Source organism: Myotis myotis, unplaced genomic scaffold, assembly GCF_014108235.1.
Source record: "Myotis myotis isolate mMyoMyo1 unplaced genomic scaffold, mMyoMyo1.p scaffold_m19_p_6, whole genome shotgun sequence".
NCBI classification, from domain to species: Eukaryota; Metazoa; Chordata; class Mammalia; order Chiroptera; family Vespertilionidae; genus Myotis; species Myotis myotis.
In genome coordinates this window covers 85,871,870-85,891,564 of record NW_023416368.1, presented here as the reverse complement: position 1 = coordinate 85,891,564, position 19,695 = coordinate 85,871,870, and the positions used below count along the sequence as shown (strand labels likewise).

The following is a 19,695-nucleotide window of genomic DNA, read 5'->3' as shown; positions in this document are numbered from 1 at the left end:
TTCGAGGCCCCACATGACCACACCAGGCTCCATTTCTGGCTCTGAAGCCAGGTCTCAGCTGCTTGAGAGGCCAGCCCGGCCCTCCTGAGACCTCTATGTGAGTCCTAAGGCTTGTCCTGCTCTCCTGGTGTGGGTGTGAGTGGTGTGACACACCAGCATCACTCTCATCCACACCTCTGCAGGTGAACATGACGCTTGAAGTTGCTGCCAGGAACAGCACATCCCTACATTACCAGCCGTGTGGGTCTGTCTTCTGTTTCTCAGACTTGCTGACCTGTGGCTGCTGGGTGCCGGGGCGGATGGTGCTGGGAGCTGTGCTGTCCCATGTGGCATTGCTGAGCCTGTTGTGCCTCACTTCTATGTACCAGAGCCGGAGCTTTCATGCATTTCTAGGCAACTGGCAGGCAGAGTATGGTATTGGGCCCTCTTTGAAGTGGTCCTGGAATCATTTGCTCTGGCTCTGCCAGTTAAATAAATGTTTGACCAAATTTAGCAGGCAATTGTTTTTTAAATGGTGAAAAGGAGCTATTTTTAATAAAACAGGGTAGACCAACATATCAAAAATGCCATTTGGCTATGTTCAGTATATTCAGGAATGTACACAATAGACACTTTGGAGTAATCTATTTTAGTCAATACAGACTCAAACTCCTTTAAGTTTTAATCTTATCGGAAACACATATTTCACATAGTCTTCCTAGTTAAGCGAGACATCTGAAGAGATTTCATAACGATGCTGAGTCTGCTTACCAAGTTCTTAACGTAGTCAAGGGCAGAAACAAGCGTATACAATTAAAGTTGTCAGACTCCATTTACATCTGTTTTAATCTAATCTGCTTCATTTCGTATTAGCCTGCATCTGGATTTCATTTGCTTTCCTCCTAAAAGTACTGTAGGTCACAGTCACCAGTCCTCCGGGTTAGGAAAGCTGGGCCAAGTTTACCATCACGCACACCTTACAGTTGTGAGCAGCACCCAGTCCTCAGAGACGCTGAGGGACCCCGGGAGCGCCAGGACGCCCTGAGCCCTTTTAAGCTGCAGGGGGTCCCCAGCACTCATGGCGCTTCTGGCTCACACGCCGCTCACCTTCAACTTGGCTCCCGCTACGCACAACATCCACCTGGCAGAGTCCTGAGGCTGTCCAGGCGCGGGGAGCATGGAGCTGGCAGGTTGGGGCACACTCTGAGGGCGCCCTGCTCCTGGGGGTGGGGGAGATGGACCACAAGAACGCACCCCCTGGGCACGGCGACAGCTTTGGCGCCGGATGGAGAGCCCGGAGCCCCGGCGCCCCGGGCTCAGCGCGTGGACCACGGCCCCACACGCCACAGTTCCACGGGTCCCCACGGGCTCTGCTTTCAAGAACTCAAACCGAGAAGGCATTTCGGTGCCGACCTGGGGCGCGCTCCATCGTAACCCCGGAACTAGTTGGGAAGAGAGGGCCAAAGGGGAGTAGGAGGGTTACTAGGGGCCGCAGGAAACCCTGGGCTCCGGTGAGCTGCTGGGACAGGTGGCGGCGAGGTGGCACCTCCCCCGGCCCCCCCCCCCCCGCACAGGGAAACAGCGCGGGGGCCAGAGGGGGGGCTGCTGCTTGGAGAAGGTTACAGACCCACACGCACCTGCCCTCAGGCGCCTGCCTGCACACCCGACCTCCGAGAGCTCCCGGGCACCCTAACACCCAGGCTCCCCGGACCTGCCACCCCTCCAAGTTTCCCCAAAGCGTCCCTAGCTGGGTCCCAGCGCGGAGGAGCCGGCAGCGCCACTTGGATAAGCAGAAGAGCAGGGCGTTGCGGGGGTCTGTGGTGGCCCCGGGGCTCCCGCCCAGACGTAAACAAACCCTGGGGTCCGCTTTAGGAGCCGACACCAAATGACACCAAATGCGGGAGCAGCCGCGCGACCCGCCCGCTGACAGCTGGGGGCAGCTGCGAAAGCCCGCACCGACTGCGTCACCAGCTCAACTCAGCTCCGCCCGGCAGTGGAGGCGGAGGCTCCTGGAGAGGCCAGGCGCTTCGCCCCCCACAGCAACTCCCCACAAACTTTCCCCAGAAATACGGCTGCCACCGACCTACCACAGCCCCCTGCTCGCTGGCGGCACCCCGGGCACTGCCGGGGCCTCCCCTCCCCAGTCCCATGGTGGTGGCGCAGGACCGGGGGGGGGGGGGGGGGGCGACCCCGGGGGCAGCAGTGGCGGTGGATCCCAGCGCCACCTTGGGCTGATCAATGAATTGAACACTATCAATTTCTGATCAAGCGAGTTACCAACGGGGGCCGGGGAGAGAGAGAGGGACGTGAACCCGACTCGGTCTGGCTTTCCGCGTACCCAGCCTGGGGCCCCGGGGCAAGCCTGGCCTGCAGCTGCTGTAAATCAAAGCGCTTCCAATATTGAAACATCGATCCCACATTGGCCGCCATCTGGAGACATATTGAGACGGAGTGAGAGGCTGATCGGGGGCTGGAGTTCAGGAGGCAGCAGCTGGTGGCGCCAAAACCTGGCCTGGAGCCACCCTGCCTCTACCGAGGACGCGGACTCCTCCCGGCACCGCGGCAGCCTTGGCAAGTAGGCTAATTCTTAAGTTGCTGATATTGTGTGGCCCATGAATGATGTTATAAATATCCAAATGGTTTTTGTCAGAAGAAAGGTTCCCAACCCCTGCTCTGTAGAAAAAAATAAATAGGGTTCCCCCGGGAGCTTATCTCATTCCTTACTCTCCCTGGACCTAAGACAAGAGAGGTTTTCCTATTTTGTCATTGCCCTACTGAATAGATCATTGGTTTTTCTGGCATTACAAGTGGTGAGTGGGAACCTTTCCTCTGTTCCCTACACATAGACATTAGTGGGTATGATGTCTTTCTGGGAGCAGCATTAGGGGAATTAGGCTGTTGGGCAGGTCCTATGCCTGGGATAGACTGTCCTACTGCTGGAACTCACAGGAGAGCTCAGAAATGAGACCAGTTGGGAGAAGTGCCCCTAGAGTAGCATCAAGTTTTTGGGGGGAAATCACTTTTTTAAGTTTTATGTTTGTGTGTGTGTGTTTTAAATATATTTTATTGGTTTTTTACAGAGAGGAAGGGAGAGGGATAGAGAGTTAGAAACATCGATCAGTTGCCTCCTGCACACCCACTACTGGGGATGTGCCCGAAACCAAGGTATATGCCCGTGACTGGAATCAAACCTGGGGCCCTTCAATCTGCAGGCCAATGCTCTATCCATTGAGCCAAACCGGTCAGGGCAAGTTTTATGTTTTTAAATAGAAAAAAGAAAAACTTCTTTAACATATCGGGATGACATTGGCTAATAAAAGTATGTTTCATGTGTACAACTGTATAATACATCATGTGTACATTGTGTTGTGTGTTCCCCACCCAAAGTCTCCTTCCATCACCATTTAATCCTCCCCTTCACCCTCTTCTACCTCCTCACACCCCGCTTTCCCTCTGGTAATGTCCATGCTGTTGTCAGAGTCTAAGGGTTTATTTGTTTTGCTTAATTCCTCCCCCTTTTTTCATCCAGTCTCCCAGCACCTAGGTTCTGTGCCCAGGGTGACCCCGCCACCCCTCCCCAGTTTCCGCAAAGCGTCCCTCACCTCTGACAGCTATCAGTCTGTTTTCTGTATCTATGAATCTTTTTATACCTTGTTAGCTTCTTTTCTTCCTTAGATTACACGTGTAAATGAAATCATAAGATAGTTGTCTTTTTCTTACTGGCTTATTGACTTAGCATAATGGTCTCCAGGTCCATCTGTGCTGTCACAGAGAATAAGATTTCCTTCATCTTTATGGCTGAGTAATATTCAATTGAGTTGTACCACGGCTTTTTTATCCACTTGCCTACTGATGGGCACTTGAGCTTCTTCCAAATCTGGGCTATTTATATATATAAAAGCCTAATATGCTAAGTATCTGACCATTCGGGTGACCACTCGACCAGTTGCTATTATGCGCACTGACCATCAAGGGCAGACGCTCCAACCGGTAGGTTAGCTTGCTGCTGGGGTCTGGCCAATCAGGACTGGGTAAGACAGCCAGACATGCCCTGGAGATCTTCTGCAGTCTCTCCTGGCCTCTAAAATATTTCTTCTAATTAATTTCCTTTCAATGTGCACGAATTCGTGCACTGAGCCTCTAGTTGTAAATAATGCTAAATGAATGCAGGGGTGCATATTTTCTTTTGAATTAGTGTTTTGAGTTTCTTTGGTATATTCCCAGAAGTAAAATCGATAGGTCATGAGCCAGTTGTATTTTTAAGTTTTGAGGAAACTTCATACTGACACTTGTCATTTGTGCCTTTATTGATGATAGACATTCTGGCAGGTGTGAGGTGATTTTTCAGTGTCGTTTTAATTTGCAGTTCTCTGATGATTAGTGATAGAGAGCATCTTTTCATATGTGTATTGGTCATCTGTATGTCCTCTTTCTAGAAGTATCTATTCAGGTCTTTACCCATTTTATATATATACTAGTGGCCCGGTGCACGAAATTTGTGCATGGGGGCAGGGGTTCCCTCAGCCCAGCCTGCACCCTCTCCAATCGGGGACCCCATGGGGGATGTCCGACTGCCGGTTTAGGCCCGATCCCTAAACCAGCAATCAGACATAACTTTCACAATCTGGGACTGCTGGCCTGATCTTGCCCACTCACCTACCTGCCTGCCTAATTGCCCCTAACCACTCTGACTGCCTACCTGATCGCCCCTAACTGCCTCTGCCTGCCTGCCTGATCTGCCCTAACTCCCCTCCCCTGCTGGCCTGGTTGCCCCCAACTGCCCTCCCCTGCTGGTCTGATTTCACCCCCAACCTCAGCCTCAGCCCCCACCCCCATGGCTTTGTCCGGAAGGAAGTAGGACATCCAGAAGATGGTTGGTCGACTCAGTCTAATTAGCATATTACTCCTTTATTAGTATAGATAGATTATATAGGATAGGATTGTTTAAATGGGAAGGGGAAGCCTTTTTCAGCAGGAGGAGATGCTCTTGGCAGACAAAAATACATAATCTCTATATCTGGACTGATAGCCAGCCATATGAACTATATGCCAAACGAGTCAATAAAAAATTGAACTGCTTTCTTACACCTTACGCCAAACAACTATTGCCCTTAGGAAGATGTTCAGTCTTCTGCTCTAATTAGCATATTACCCTTTTATTTATATATATATATATACATATATATATATATATATATATATATATATGTGTGTGTGTGTGTGTGTGTGTGTGTGTGTGTGTGTACTAGAGGCCCAGTGCACAAAAATTTGTGCACTCGGGGAGGAGGGGGGTCCCTCAGCCCGGCCTGTGCCCTCTCGCAGTCTGGGACCCCTCAGGGGATGGCCACCTGCTGGCTTAGGCCTGCTCCCTGGGGATTGGGCCTAAGATGGCAATCAGACATCCCTCTGGCAGCCCGGCAGCCCTTGGGGGATATCCACTTGCCAGCGGGGAGCAGGCCTAAACTGCAGTCAGACATCCTTAGCACTGCTGAGGAGGCAGGAGAGGCTCCCACCATCACCGCTGTACTGGCAGCCATTAGCCTGCCTTGTGGCTGAACAGAGCTCCTCCCATGTGAGAGTGCCCTGACCACCTGAGGGCAGCTCCTGCATTGAGTGTCTGCCCTCTGGTGGTCAGTGTGTGTCATAGTGACCAGTCATTCCCAGTCCTTCTGCTGTTAGGGTCAGTTTGCATATTACCCTTTTACTATATAGGATAGAGGCCTGGTGCACAGGAGGGGGCTGGCTGGTTTGCCCTGAAGGGTGTCCCAGATCAGGGTGGGGGTCCCGCTTGGGTGCCTGGCCAGCGTGGATGAGGGGCTGATGGCTGTTTGCAGCTGGTCACAGCCCCTTCAGGGTAGGGGTTCCCACTGGGGTGCCTGGCCAGTCTGGGTGTGGGGCTGAGGGTTGTTTTCAGGCTGGCGGGTGACTGAAGCTCCCAAGCTCTCCTTTTTTTCTTTTTTTTTTTATTCTGGGATTTATTTACCTTCTATGGCTGTCACTGGAGCTGAGAGCAGCCTTTAGCTCTGAGGCTTGGCTCCAGCTCTGAGACCTTGGCTGCTGAAAGCAGGTATCTGGGCTTTGTTTAGCTTCTATAATTGAAACACTGTTGCAACTCCAGCTCTGAGACCCGGCTGGCTGAAAGCAGGTTTCTGGGGATTGTTTAGCTTCTATAATTGCAACATAGTTGCTTAGAGTGCAGCTCAGAGGCCGGCAGTGGCAAGCGGGGAACCTTGGCTTCCTCCATCACTGGAGCAAGCAAGCCTCCTGTTCGCTTCAGCTGCCTGGCTTCCGGCCGCCATCTTGGTTGGCAGTTAATATGCATATCACCCTAATTAGCCAATGGGAAGCGTGTCGGAGGTATGGTTAATTACCATGTTTGTCTATTATTAGATAGGATATATCCTATATAATAAAAGGCTAATATGCAAATTATCCCCTGGAGAGTTTGACCAACCGGGAGTTCAACCATTTGCTATTACATGCACTGACTACCAGGGGATGTCGCAGAACAACGGAAGGCCCCGGCCGGCAGCTGGAAGGCTCCAATCAGCCCTGATTGCTGGCCAGGCCTAAGGCCCCTATCTGTGCACGAATTTCATGCACTGGGCCTCTAATATATATATATATATATATATATATATATATATATATATATATATATATATATATACTTTCTTTTATTTCATCTTTTTAAATCCTCACCAGCGGATATGTTTTTTATTAATTTTAGAGGGATAGGAAGCTGGGAGGCGGGGGGGGTGGGGGGGGTGGAGGGCATCTGTTGGTTGACTCCCATTCATACCTCGTTTGGGAATCAAATACAAAACTGGGGCAAGTGCCCTGACCTGAAACAGAACCCACAATCTTTTGTTTTGTTGTTTAGTTGTATAAATTCTTTATAATTTTGGGTAGGAACCCTTTTTCAGATGTTTCATTGATGAATATGAATATGTTCTCCCATTTAGTTGTCTGTCTTTATTTTGTTGATGGTTTCCTTTTAAAGCAGTGGTTCTCAACCTTCCTAATGCCGCGACCCTTTAATATAGTTCCTCATGTTGTGGTGACCCCCAACCATAAAATTATTTTCGTTGCTACTTCATAACTGTAATTTTGCTACTGTTATGAATCGTAATGTAAATATCTGATATGCAGGATATATTTTCATTGTTACAAATTGAACATAATTAAAGCATAGTGATTAATCACAAAAACAATATGTAATTATATATGTGTTTTCCGATGATTTTAGCCAACCCCTGTGAAAGGTTCATTCGACCCCTAAAGGGGTCGCGACCCACAGGTTGAGAACCACTGTTTTAGAGCTGTTTTTTTGGAGGTTCTAGCTGGAGAGCGCAGCTACTTGTATACCCTTGACCAAAGACCGGTCCTCTCCTCTCGGGGGAAGGTCTGAGCGCGCAGTTTTGGGAGGGATGCACATGGATCAGTGAGGGAGGAATAGGACACCCGCCTAGTCAGCCAGATCAGCCTAATCAACCCTGGCGATCAATGGGGTGACAGATATCGCAGCCAGATCGCCTTCTCATCTGATGGTTTCCTTTTAGTTTGATGTAGTCGCATCATTTATTGAATATACTACTTTTATTATATATTCTGGCCTCCTGCGTCAATTATTCCTTCACCATAAAGGCTTGACTTTATTTCTGGCCTCTCTGTTCCATGCCACTGATTTATATGCTGTTTTTATGCCAGGACCATGCTGTTTTGATTACTATGGCCTTGTAGTACAGTTGGATATTAGGTAGTGTGATTCATCCACATTTGTTCTTCTTTCTCAAGATTGCTGTTGCTATTCAGGGTGTTTTATGGTTCCATATAAAATTTTTGAATATTTGTTTTAATTATGTGAAATACTTGATAGGATAGTAACTTGATAAGAATTGCATTGAATCTGTAGATTGCTTTGGGTAGTGTGGACATTTTAGTGATATTAATTTTTTTATTCATAATCAACATATATAGTGTACATATATAATGTTCCACTTACAGTGTATACATTGCAATTACAGTTTACATTTAATTTATTTTGTATGTTTCAGTTGTAGAACATAGTGTTTAAGTAAAATTTACAGTGTTTTCCACCTGATATTTTCAGTACCCCCCTAACCCCTTATGTATTTTGTAATCATGTGCCATTTCTACAGGAATATATTGCGGATTTCAATAAAGGCCCCTTTCATGCCAAGTCCTAAATTGTTCCTCAAGGTCCAGGCCCCAGTTACAGTGTTAAATTCTACCGGAAAGACTTTTTTGTGTGTGATCTTATGATTTCAATATATGTGTCCATGTGTCCTAAAAATCAGTATGAAGTAACCCTCAGGCTCATGAGTAGAGGACTTTTGTAGAGGACCAAATTGTCCTGTCTTGCTCATGCCTAAGCTTTAACTCTAATGTCCTACCTCTATGAAATGAAAGAGGCAAAAGAAGGTCAAACTGAGTTACTTACAAATAATATAAAAATAAATGATCATTCATACTCCTCCACAAGAATATTTTCATTCATTCAGGTGTATCTGACTACTTCTAAGAATCTGGAGTACTTCAGGTCAGTATGGCCAAGTACATTTTATTCCAAGTTGAATTTCCACACACTGCCTGGCCTCTCCTGTTTGGTGATGAGAATAGAAAGCTACCAGGCCTTTATTGTATTCACAGTTATTAAAACATTATGCAGATATGACAGTGTGTGCCATGGACTGATGCATCAAATGGTGATTATAAAGGAGATGAAGTTTCTCACAAAAAATCGATGGACTTAACATAGAAATATTTTAATTTATTAATATAGAAGTTGTTCAAGGTGCTCTTCACCCTGACATGAGAGAGCAATGAAGACTTGAAGTGATTACAGTAAAATCTTATCAATAAATTCCATGTGTTCATGAGGACGTGAGTGTGGCAAATAAATAGTCTTGATAGTCTTACAGTCAAGTCATAGACTGAATGTTGGGGACCACGTGTCCTATGTGAACTTCTTATGAATTATGTATAGGTTGCCAGTGCTGTCATAACCATTCTCCTATATGCATATGTGGGATGTTTTAGGACTCAGTGGCCTTTAAGGATGTTAATGTGGAGTTCACCATGGAGGAGTGGGCTTTCCTGCATCCGACCCAGAAGAAACTCTACACAGATGTGATGCTGGAAACCTTCTGGAACCTGGCATCAGTAGGTAGTTATGATAAATTCTTTGTTTTTAAATATATTTGTATTGATTTTAGAGAGGAAGGGAGGGGGAGAGAGAGAAAAAAAGTTAATGATGAGGAAAAATCACTGATATAGCCTACAAACCAGGCCTACGGGGAATTGACCTGTGACTTCCTTGTTCATAGGTTGATGTTCAACCAGTGAGTTACGCTGGGTGGCAACAACTTTTTACTTATTTAGTCAATTAGAAAACTGGTGTTGCTTCCTCATCAGTGCTGTTTCAAGAATTGAAGTATGAATGAGAGTACATTGGTAATTAAACTAGGAATGATCACAGCTCATTGGGTACCTAAAATCTAACCATTTTTCATATTCCTTAATAGTTTATAATGCTTTTTCTAGCATGTATTTTAGAAGAAAAATGTGAAGGCCATGACATTGAAGATCAGTATGAAAATCATGGGATAAATCTTAGGTGAGTGGCATTGACATGAGAAAGCAATGTCTCATAAGAGAATCTGTTTTTTGGAAAATATGTTTTTATATATTTATTTTATTCATTTATTTTTTAAACATTTATTTTATTTATTTCAGAGAGATAGGGAGAGGGACGAAAAGAGAGAAACATCAATGATGAGAGAGAATTATTGATCAGCTGCCTCCTGCTCACCCCACACTCAGATTCAAGCCCACAATCTGGGCACTTGCCCTGACCATGAATCGAACCATGACCTCCTGCTTCATAGGTCAAACTTCAACTATTGAGGCACGCTGGTGGTGTGGAAATATGTTTTTATTGATTTAGAGTGTGGAGGTGAGAGGGAGAGATAGAAACATGAATAGACTGCCTCCTGCATATCCTGTACTGGGGTTAATAAGCCTGCAACCTCGCCATGTTCCCTGTTGGGGAATTGAACTGACAACCCCTTGGTGTATGGGTCTATACTGAACAACTGAGCCACCTGGTTCTGATCCACGAAAGAATCTTAAAAACAGGCAATCCAATTTTATCAGCCCAGCTTTAAATGTATTGATTCTTAGAATAATCTCATCAAAATGTTTTTTCTAAAATATGACCTAGATATGTAGTGTATTAAAAACAATTACACTTGGAAACAATATACAGAAGTACCATTAATGAATATAAATGTTTTCATAATGTCTATGATCCAATCTATTTCAGAGGTGTTAGGATATCCACTTTCAAATAATAAGAATGTACAGAAACCCCACACTTTCCTTGAAAATGGTAAATATGTCATTGTCATATTATTAATAAATATTAATCATTAACAGAGTATTAATAATATGCTTCTGATTTTTACAGCAGTCATATGGTAGAGAATCTCTGTAAATGGAAGGATGGTTGTCAATGCAGAGGAAACTTCAGTCAGATTCCAAATCATAATGAAAAGAGGGAAACGCTTACTGAAATAAAACAACCTAAATCCAGGTTGTGTAGTCAAGTCTTTATGCATTATTTATCCTTTAATAACCACCTGAGCTCTCTCATTGGGCCCAAACTATACCTGTGTCAGAAATATGAAGAAAACCCTTATAAATGTAAGGAACCTGAGAAAGCTATTAAGCATCACCAACAAATTCAAAGACATGAAGGGAGACCCAGTGGAGAAAAGACCTATGAATGTAAGGTATGTGGGAAAGCTTTCCACTATTCAACTTCCCTTAGAAATCATGAAAGATCACATATTGGTGGGAAACCATATGAGTGTAAGCACTGTGGCAAAGGCTTTAGTCGTCTCATTTACTTTATAATTCACAAAAACACTCATAATGGAGAGAACCTATATCAAAGTAAGCAATGTGGCAAAGCTATCAGTTCTCCCAAGTATTCTCGAGAAAATGAAAGAACACACACTGGAGAAAAGTCCTATCAATGTAAGCAATCTGTTGAAAGTTTCAGTTCCAGTTCTCTTAGAAATCATGAAAGAACACATATTGGCGAGAAACCTTATGAATGTAAGCAATGTGGGAAAGTCTTCAGTTGGCTCAGCTCTCTTGGAAAACATAAAAAAAGTCATGATGGAAAGAAGCCTCATGAATGTAAGGAATGTGGTAAAACATTCCGTGACTGCTGTTCCCTTAGAGATCATGAAAGAACTCATACAGGATCAAGACCCTATGAATGTAAGCATTGTGATAAAGACTTCTCTCATCGAACGTCCCTCCAACGTCATGAAAGAATTCATACTGGGGAAAAACCCTATAAATGTAAGCTTTGTTGCAAAGCTTTTTCTTATGTAGTTTCCCTCCATCGTCATGAAAGAACTCATACCGGGGAAAAACCATATGAATGTAAGCTTTGTGGTAAAGTTTTCTCATATTCAACTTCCCTCCAAAATCATAAAACAACTCATACCGGGGAAAAACCCTATGAATGTAAGCAATGTGGGAAAGTCTTCAGTAGGCTCAGCTCTCTTGGAAAACATTAAAAAAGTCATGAAGGAATGAAGCCTCATGAATGTAAGGAATGTGGTAAAACATTCTATGATCCCTATTACTTTCGAGATCATGAAAGAATCCATACTGGGGATAAACGCTATAAATGTAAGCATTGTGGCAAAGCTTTCTCTTATCCCACTTACCTCCAATGTCATGAAAGAACTCATACTGGGGAAAAACCCTATAAATGTAAGCATTGTGTCAAAGCTTTCTCTTATCCAGCTCCCCTCCAAGATCATGAAAGAACTCATACCGGAGAAAAACCCTATGAATGTAAGCATTGTGGCAAAGCCTTCCATAGTCGCAAGTACTCTCGAGAACATGAAAGAACACAATGTGGAGAAAAGCCCTATGAATGTCAGCAATGTGGTAAGACTTTTAATTTTTCTACATCTCTTAGACATCATGAAAAAATGCATACTGGGGAGAAACCCTATGAATGTAAGCAATGTGGGAAAGCTTTCAGACATTCCACTTCTCTTAGAAATCATGAAAGGATGCATACTGGGGAGAAACCCTATGAATGTAAGGAATGTGAGAAAGCCTTTTTCTCTACCAAATGTCTTAGGGAACATAAAATAACTCACCATGGAAAGAAGTCTCATGAATGTAAGGAATGTGGTAAAAGTTTCCTTTATCCCTATTACCTTAGAAATCATGAAAGAACTCATACTGGGGAAAAACCTTATGAATGTAAGCATTGTGGCAAAGCTTTCTCTTATCCAGCTTCCCTTCGATGTCATGTAAGAACTCATACTGGTGCCCTAGCCAGTTTTGCTCAGTGGATAGAGTGTCGGCCTGTGGACTGAAGGGTCCTGGGTTCGATCCTGGTTCATTTATCTCTCAGCTGTACATCATGTACTATAATCCATATTGGGATGGACCCTAGAAATATAAGAGGGTTGGAAAGCATTCATTTCTTCCAATTTAATATGAAGGATGAAAGAACTCACTGAAGAGAGGCCCTGTCATGTAAAGATGGTAAAAGAGCCTTTGGCCATCCTAGTTCTTTACAAAATCATGAAGGGACTCACACACAACAATAAGTGTATGAACATAAGGAATGTAGGAGAACCTTTACTGGACATGTGAAAATGCACCTGTAGAAATAGTGTACACATATAGTGAAGATGGGAGTCTTCAACTGTCCCTTTTGCTTGGAAAGGTCATGAAAAAACTCAAAGTGGAGAATTGTATTGAATGTAAAAATGTAGGAAAACCTTCATGTTGCCTCATATCCCTATAATACCATGTGAGAATGTACACTGTATAATTGACAATTAAAACAAACTTTAAAATTTTAACAAATACTTTCAAAGTAGCTTGAACACTGCACTGAAAAGAAATCCTATTAGTGTAACTAACTGGTACATGTAAGCCTGTTGCAAATTAAGTCATATACTCCCCCAAACTCACAGCATTAAAGAAGTTCTATAAACTTTTGACATATTTGGTCATTATCAGTACCCATTCTTTTTTTTTGTTAGCTTTTATATTACTTTTTTAAAGTGAGGAAGGGAGAGAGAGAGTAGAGAGAAACATTCATGTGAGAGAGAAACATAGATGGGTTGTTTTCCCATGTGCCTGACCAGGGATAGACTCTTCTACCCAGTGATGTGCCCTGACAGGTATTGAATGAATAAGCCCTACACACATATATGTTCTTTTTTAATTTTTGAATTGCACTTGAAATTCACTACTATTTTAGCTAATAAGTATTTGCCATATATTTGTACTTACAGTTCACTGGAGAGTCCCATGTGAATTATTTTCATGATTGGTTTTTGTGTTGCTTTTAGCTGGAAACTGTGCTATGAAGTTTACATTAAGAAGAGAATATTTTAATTTGTTTTCCTCAATCTTTGTCCTGCCAGCTAAGAAATCCTCAAAACTGCCCGCCACTGCTTGACTTCCATTGATGTCGGGTGTAAGCTTTATAGATGTTCACAATTCAACATTAAAGATCCACTATAGGTTGGCTTTTCCTGCAAGCCCATAGGTGTCCACCATGCAACAAATGTAGACTGTCATGGTTGAGATTGTTTTCTGAAAAGTATGCACTGTTTGCTAGATTGCATTTGCATGAGGTCTAATTTGACTAGTAATCATCCTGTCCTGGTGATACTAATATTGACTGTGATTCAAATCCCACTGTGACAGCTACAATGATGCAGTGCAAAGGAACCACGGGACAGTTTTAAAGTTCCTTCTAGCCAAACATCAACAAAATCACATCCTTATTTTTAAAAGGGATGTAATTAAATGTATTCAAATAATATAAATAACTATAAACTGCCCTGGCCAGTATTGCTCAGTTGAGCATCCTCCCGTACACTGAAATGTCATGGGTTCCATTTGGGGTCAGGGCACAAAACCAGATTTTGGTTTTTGTCCCTGGTTCAGGCACATAGGAAAGGCATCCTTTCAATGTTTCTCTCACATAGATGTTTCTTTCTCTTGGAAAAAATCAATAAATAGCGGTGGATGGGGGAAGGAGGACATCTGTAATATATTCAACAATAAAAATAAATATAAAAATATGTACAGTCAAACATCATTTCTCAAATGCCTCTCATCTCGAAAAATTCTGTTCTTAACTAAATTGTACACAGAAAAAATGTGTTTATGGAGGAACCAAACTTCAATTTTGTAACTGACAGTCTTCAAGCTGATACCTCAGCATGACTAAAAGCTTCTTTTAGGCAACAAAGGAGAGAGTGCTTTTTTTTGGGGGGAGGGGGGGAAGAATCAATGATTAGCACAGGAGTGCTAATGTTGTTAAAGGTGTGAGCGAGCCCTAGCCAGTTTGGTTCAGTGGATAGAACGTCGGCCTGCAGACTGAAGGGTCCCAGGTTCAGTTCTGGCCAAGGGCACATGCCTGGGTTGTGGGCTCCATCCCCAGTAGGGGGCGTGCAGGAGGCAGCCAATCAATGATCCTCTCTCATCATTGATGTTTCTATTTCTCTCTCTACCTCTTCCTTCCTCTCTGAAATCAATAAAGAAATATATATTTTTAAAAAAAGGTGTGAGCGAAACAATGATCACGGGCCACTGAAGAGGTATTAAAACTTGTCGATTTGGATAAAGGGAAAGCAGTTAGCCAGTGACAGCCATTTTGGAGGCAATGGAACAAGTAAAGATGCTACATACTGACCTGAAAGACACCCTTCATCTGAATGCTAAAAGTGATTCCTTTGAGTTAGTGGGCAGTGGTTGGATAAATTGAACAAAAGAAGTGTTTATAGATTAGACATGTGCAGTATATAAGAAAGGTTTTAATGGAATCATTTTTGGTGTCTAAACATTAATTCAGTTGACATGATTTCTAATGGGGGGAAAATGATTCGTTTTCGCACAAATTCCTTCTCAAACAGCCTTCCTGAACAAATTAAGTTTGAGAGTTGAGGTTCTACTGTACAAAAAAAGAGAAGAAAATCAATAAACATCCTCTGTGAGAATTTTGTAAAAAAGAATGACCACAAACCAAAAATGACTGGGATGCAGCAGTAACAGCACACGTAAATGGATTTCTTTCATTTCCTTTGTGATAGTTGATTTGATTGCCATTCAGGAAAACAAGACATTTTCCTGCGCTGCATTTTGTGAGGGAATGAACTTAATTCTACCTCGGGTAATGATAACCATTTTTATATAGAGCACAGAATATATGATTTGCCAAACCTAAATTGTAAGAAGCACAATCATACTAGTGAGAAAAGGGGAGTTTTTGTTATTTTTATTCTTTGGAAACCTGTTCTCTTTCATCAAATATACAGACATCAATGCCTTTGTCTTGATTCATCGTGGTCATGGCATAGCTTTGTGTGATGATGGACATGTGTGACCTTTTGTTTTCAACAAGGTATATCTAGGGCTGGCAGGAGTGCAAGGCCAGCAAACAGGTGTCTGGAATAGCTTGCCTTGCTTATCTAAATACTGAAATATGTACTATAATGTATTGGATGCATTTCCAAAAAGTACCTTAGTGAAATATATATAAAATCACATGCTCCTTAACAAGATATATGAGACTTGTTATCTCCTTTATGAGTTACCTAAGGTTTATAAATTTAGGAATATTATCAAAGAACACAAACCTAGCAAGAAAAAACATTAGCATCTCTTATAATGAAGCCATTCCTACTGAGAGAGTATGATATATTTTTTTTAATATTAATTTTAGAGAGAGCCCTTCCTGGTGTGGGTCAATGTTTAGAGTGTTGGCCTGAGGACTGGATATTTGCAGGTTCACTTCTTGGTCAAGGGCACATACCTTGGTTGCGCCTTACATCCCTGTCTCCAGTTGGGGCAAGTGCAGGAGGCTTCTAATCGGTATCTCACATTGATGTTTCTCTCAGGCACGTTAACCTCCACTCCTTCCAAATCTGTTCAACAATCAGAGATAAAAATATACTTGGGTGAGGAAAAGAACAAAATTAGAAGAGAGAGGAAGAACAAAAAAGGAGAGAACAAAAAAAAAGAACAAAAAAGGAGAGAGGAAGAGAGAAAAACCAGTGAGTTATTCCACGTATTTATGCATTCATTGATTGATTCTTGTGTGTGCCCTGGCCCAGGACTGAACCTGCAACCTTGGTTTTTGCCAATGACACTCTAATCAATTGACCTATCTGGCCAGGGCAATAGTATGATCTTGATGTTAATTTTCAACATCCTGCTCAGGCCAGGCAGTTTAAATGGAAAACATACCAAATTTAGCACAAGAAGAGAAGTTATAAAATATGGTGTAAAAAGTGATCACATTTTATTTCATTCAAGAGCCAAGGAAATCCAGATTGGCCCCTATTCAAGTCACTATAGGCTGTGATATATAGGCATGAAATAAAAAAGTTCTTGCAGTCCTTGTGATTATGTTTTTGTGGGAAAAGAGTGATGATTCAATGAGAAAGCTTTGGTTTCTAACAAAATTAAGGTGTTGAAGGTAAGGAAACATGGACAAGTGAGATAATAGGGAACTGTGGAGGATTATATATCTTCCACAGGGGGGTAGGGGCCTCAGTGAATGGGGTAGTCATCATTGATCATCTTTTCTTCTACCTAAAACATCTTAAATAGTTGTGGAGCTGCTTGAATGTGGACTTAAACAATGGACAACATTACCCAAAGTTCTGTCTTCCTGGGACTGGCAGCAATGGTTTTCCAGAAAGGTATGGATATGGTTGTAAGTTTCTGAGCATGTGCTCTTTGATTCAGAATATGGACATGGGTATGTGACATGAGGGACTTCTCACTGCTTTAGGACATAATACTTTTTGGTACTGATTTTCTATTTAATAGCAATGTAAAATAATTTGAAATTCACTTTTGAAATGGCATATCATTTTGCTGCTATTCAAACTGAGTGAGCAATTTGTGTACCTTACGAAACCTTTGAGTTTCCTTATGTTGAAGAAAGTTCTGGTCATCTGCACAGTTGTAGCCCATCATGGGTTTTCTGCGAGTAGAGTGATTCCTGTGCAAGTGCAAGGTGGGTTCCTGGTTAACATGGCAGCAAGCTATCGCCGTTTAGAGGATGATGATCTAAGAAATAAGGTGAACTGCAGACAGCCAGTATCAGCAAAGCAGGTAGATTTGATATCGTGAAACTGGGACCTTTTCTGTGCCTTTGATAAGAGGAGTAGCTGGAATTTTTTTGTATCCGGGGAAGGCACCAAGCCTTCCATGCTCGTTTTTTGCTGTTTGCAGGGATCATTTCCATGTGTTTGCACTCCCAGGAGATGAAACATGGGGTGCAAAGTGATGGCTTCTATTTCATTCAAGAGCCATGGACATCCAGACTTGGCCCCTTTGCTTTTTTCAACGCTAATTTATATTTCCTTAGTGTGTGGAGCTGATGTGATTTTATGTCCTGTTATGTCATTGCTTTCATCATGTAAATGAAGAACAATAAGCAGAAATCTTACTCAAAGTTACATAACTCATAATAAAGGAATCTCTCCATTTTCAAGTCAGAATGTTTGCTCCTCTACTGTAGAATGTTAAAAACTTTAACCTCAGAAGAACCTGCTAGGCTTGTATAATTATGTACTGTTACAAATGTGGTGTCACAATTTCTAAACAGGACTACAAACTCAAAATGGTCATCCACTTTGATGACATTCTGGAAAAGGTAAAGGTAGAAGAACAGACCTGTGTATAAATGTAGATTCTGCATAAAGAGGCACCATGATTGTATTCTTTGGTTGATGGAGTGTCTTCTGTCTTGATGGTAGTGTAACTGCATTTGGGGAAACTCTTGAAACAGTGTGTATAAATACTAAAAACAATATAAAACAAAAGTGTTTTCATTCCCTAGCCAGTTTTGCTCAGTGGATAGAGCATCAGCCTGCGGACTGAAAGGTCCCAAGTTCGATTCTGGCCTAGAGCATATGCCCAGCTTGCGGGCTCGATCCCCAGTATGGGGCGTGCAGGAGGCAGCTGATTATATGATTCTCGTCATTGATGTTTCTATCTCTCCTTCCTTCCTCTCTGAAATCAATAAAGAAATATACATATATATTTTTTAAAGTGTTTTTATTCTCTGGTGGGTTATGCTCGGTGGATAGAGCATTGGCCTGTTGACTGGGAATTATTTTTTTTTTAATATATTTTATTGATTTTTTACAGAGAGGAAGGGAGAGAGATAGTCAGAAACATCGATGGGAGAGAATCATCGATCAGCCGCCTCCTGCACATCTCCCACTGGGGATGTGCCCGCAACCCAGGTACATGCCCTTGACCGGAATCGAACCCGGGACCCCTCAGTCCGCAGGCCGACGCTCTATCCACTGAGCCAAACCGGTCTCGGCTGACTGGGAATTATTAATACCCTGAGGGTCAACCCTTGCTCCACCATTAATCCAATAAAATTCTGGATCCTTTGTAGAAATTCCTTCTGAAGTCACTGTTTGGTATTTGTCCTCACCCTTGGAAACCTACTCTCCTAAGTCGAATTCCAGGCTCTATCCAAAACCTAGTCAGCCTATAGTCCTGGCTGTATCTTCATCAAATAACAAAACTACTCTTAATTGCCGTCCACCTTATTCTTATTTTCTTGAGTCGGTCCTTTCCCTTGAACTTTTCATGATCTTTTTCTAGCCAAGTTAATTCCTTTGGGAAGGTATTGAGAACTTTATGTTTTATGGCTGTCTTCTTTCCCATATTCAGGCAAAACAACTCTCAGGACCCTGGAGCGGCAGTGGGGACAATAGAAAGCCTCTCTCTGGGTGACAATCCCATTTTAGGAGCTGAATGCTCAGTGAGGGGAGAGGTGGTCCCCTGGACTGTCTCTCGGGCGCCTCATGGTTGACTCATGTTACAGCCACCTCATGAGCTGGGGAAAAGGGTGATGGGTGCCCTAGAATTCCCAGCAAAGCATGGCCTTGGCAGAGCCTCTATCCTGAGAAGGAGCTGGGTATTCCCACTTTTCACGTGAACCCAGAGACTTAAATTCAGCAATAGGCGGATGAGGGCAGGATGGGTGATGGGAAATCCTGCTCTTCCTAGGAAAAGGCCTAGTTCTGGTAACTTGGGGAGAGAGTAAGTTGTATGCTGCTTCCGGGCACAGCACTCTGGAGGGGAACATCCACTTGCTGAGTTCAGAGGCAGGGGGAGGGTGGTGGGGGGGGGGAGTAAGCATGATTCAGATTCCACAGACTCTCCCCTTTCTCACAGAAAATCCACTAATTTTCTTTAGTAGATACTCCTCATTTGCTGTTTGTCTTTAGGACAATTTCCAGAGGATTCAATGGTTGTTTTAAAAATAGTTTTCACAGATGCACGGGGGAGTGGGTCAGTGGAAGTCCTTGGATTATCACACCACCTGGATGCATTTAACAGACTGTCCATATCAGAAGGTGCTCTCCGGATTGGCATGCTGTACAATGGAACCACAGGAGGGAGTATCACCTGTCGTTTTATAGGTAAATACAGTGAAAAAATGCATTAAGTTTTGTGAAAAGGTAATGCACACTTCAAAGAATTGTTGTTCAGTGGGTGAATGCATACAGATGTGGCTTCCCATTAAAAATAAATTAGTCATTTGATTATTTACAGCATGTGAAAACTTTTATTGTTTTATATTATTTTTAG

At 43.0% G+C, this 19,695-nt stretch overlaps 1 pseudogene; it reads left to right on the top strand.

The window, feature by feature from the left end:
• Positions 1-9,834: 9,834 nt before the first annotated feature.
• On the top strand, positions 9,835-14,229 carry LOC118659251 (annotated as a pseudogene).
• Positions 14,230-19,695: the final 5,466 nt, after the last annotated feature.